The following is a 3257-nucleotide window of genomic DNA, read 5'->3' on the forward strand; positions in this document are numbered from 1 at the left end:
ATATAATCTCGGTGTGGGGACTAAAACTTGTTTACAGACTCACATTTTTAGTTATACAAATACACGCATTTTTGTGTGTGTACGATTGTTTACATGTGTAAGGAAGAGACGTTATAAAAAATAACTAAATACTCTATAAAGGACTTAAATCCAGGATAATAAGTCTGAATTAATGAAGACACGGCCCCTGTGCATAACTCGTGCGGGAGTTTAAATATCATTTGATTAGAATACAACACTTTTCATGTGTTTAATGAATATATTTTTTGTTAAATATTGGTTTTAATCATAACATAAATGTGTCGCTTTGTCAGTTAGCAAAGTTACATCAGCCAGTAATGTTAAGCTACAGCCCGGTCTCACACCTACTCGTGATATAGTAATCTGCAATTCGTGACATATCGCATATTTTCAGCATGAATTGCAGTCTCCTATATATGTGACTATATCACAAGTAGGTGTGAGACCAGGTTGTAAGCTATCACTACCTCGGGATGTAAAGGTCTTCCATGTGTCTTAGCAAATTACAAATAATTAAAATAAATGTTTTACAGTTACTGAAAGACATCTACGAAGAAATGTACTGCTTAAATATAATATATAACACTTGTGTCAAATATATTGCAATTGGGATGGTTAAAGTAAAGACTTATACATTTTGGGAAAACATTTTATATAGTTAAAAAAAATACATGTTTCCATACAGCCCAAGTCCCTCTGATCCTTTTTCTGTAATTAGAAGTGTAAAATTCTACTGTCAAAAACCCATATATGTTTTTGACTGGAATATATTGGAAGTTGGATTATCAGATCTTGGCTTAGGAGTGAAATATCTTCAAAGTAAGACCAGTTTCGTCTAAGTCTGAGTGTCATCAACTCAGGGTGTGAGTTTGGAGATGATTGGAGGACATAAATTTTTTCACTTAAAAACAACTCATAGGGGGACCCCTTTTAGTTTTTTTGAGTGAAAATATTTATTCTCTCCAATCTTCTCCAAACTCACACGCTGAGTAAGATAGACCCAGACAAAGATAGACCCGTTTGTAAAAACCTCTTATGTTGTTCTGAAGCTGAGATCTGATAATCCTACTTCCAATATATTCAAGTCAAAAAAAAATATATGGATTTTGGACAGTAGAATTTTACAACTCCAAAGACAGATATGAGATCAGGGAGTCATGGGATATATGGCTAAATGTATTTTTAGACATTACAATTATGTTTTCCTAAAACGTGCTCTGATGACAATATGTAGTGATGGGACACCATCCCACTTTGAACATATTTGACACAATATATATGGTAATTGAACAAGCATCCCACTTACAATATATTTGAAGCCATAAGGATGTATGGTAATTGGACAACCATCTCATTTCCAATATATTTGACACCATCAGGATATAGGGGAATTGGACAACTATCCCACTTACAATATATTTGACACCATCAGGATGTATGGGAATTGGACAACCATCCCACTTCCAATATATTTGACACCATCAGAATATATTGCAATTGGACAACCATCCCACTTCCAATATATTAGACACCATCAGGATAACCATCCCACTTCCAATATATTTGACACCATCAGAATATATTGCAATTGGACAACCATCCCACTTCCAATATATTAGACACCATCAGGACAACCATCCCACTTCCAATATATTTGACACCATCAGAATATATTGCAATTGGACAACCATCCCTCTTCCAATATATTTGACACCATCAGGATGTATGGGAATTGGACAACCATCCCACTTCCAATATATTTGACACCATCAGAATATATTGCAATTGGACAACCATCCCACTTCCAATATATTAGACACCATCAGGACAACCATCCCACTTCCAATATATTTGACACCATCAGAATATATTGCAATTGGACAACCATCCCTCTTCCAATATATTTGACACCATCAGAATATATTGCAATTGGACAACCATCCCACTTCCAATATATTAGACACCATCAGGACAACCATCCCACTTCCAATATATTTGACACCATCAGAATATATTGCCATTGGACAACCATCCCTCTTCCAATGTATTTGACACCATCAGAATATATTACAATTGGACAACCATCCCACTTCCAATATATTTGACACCATCAGAATATATTGCAATTGGACAACCATCCCACTTCCAATATATTTGACAGCAATTGGACAACCATCCCACTTCCAATATATTCGGAGGCCGGAAATACCCCATCCCAAACCCAATATAATATACATGTGTTGGGACATTCCATGTGCCACCTGGTGGACTGATGAAAAATTGCGGATAAAAGGCCCAAACTTTGATTATTCATATCTCTTTCCACGTGAGGAGTAGAGACTCAGCGAGGGCGCGGAACTTCGTGGCGTGTTCCCCTGAGCGCACTGGACCCGCTCTCGGGCTCGGCAAAAATCATTTAACGGGCGCCGCGCGCTAGCGCTCTGGTCCCGTCCGATGGCAATATACCATATGTGGATTGGGATGTTGAGTGGCTTTCTTAAGTTAAGGCTTTATGTTGTTTCAGCAATAACGCCATACACCAGTTGGTGGCAGTAAAGCATCATGATTCACGAAATACACAAACTTAACGTGTTAACGCGAAATTATACCCTACGTGTCAACACGGAGAATCCAACACGTTTAGAGCATAATTTAAAACAAATGAAAAAAAAAAAAACCAGAGGAATTCAAGTTTATAAAGTGTATTGGACTAAAAACAATAAGCTTGTAGCCTACTTAGTGTATACTCAAATACCTACATGCAACATTGAGCCATGCTTTGGTACTGCGTTCTTATAATGTTTTTTGTGAATTGACTACACTCGGCTCAGAGTCACAGTCAGAAAACAGCGTTGTCCCACAGCAGGCTCAGTGTCACTTTTCTGAGTGTTCTTCGTCAGTAGTCATGGGGTAGTACTTCGCTGTCTAGCTTATATAATCCCTCTATTTTTTTGTAACCCTTATTTTGACCCAAATTTTGAATCTGCCCCTTCAGCTGTCCTAGGTGGGGAAAAGGTAATCCCCCCCAATATTGGACTTAAGTCCCCTCTCTATTTATCTTCTATGTATTTTATAACAACAATCGTATTTCTAAGATTCTCAATGATCTTTTTAATATTTGTTGATTAGAGGTGCATGGGAAGAGGAAGGCCTTAAAGATGACTTTCCATTTCTGTCCATAGGGGTGTGTTTTGTTTTTTAAATTTATTTATTTATTTTTAATGTATAGTTAAACA

The sequence above is a fragment of the Hoplias malabaricus genome, chromosome 16, assembly GCF_029633855.1.
Source record: "Hoplias malabaricus isolate fHopMal1 chromosome 16, fHopMal1.hap1, whole genome shotgun sequence".
In the NCBI taxonomy this organism is placed as follows: Eukaryota; Metazoa; Chordata; class Actinopteri; order Characiformes; family Erythrinidae; genus Hoplias; species Hoplias malabaricus.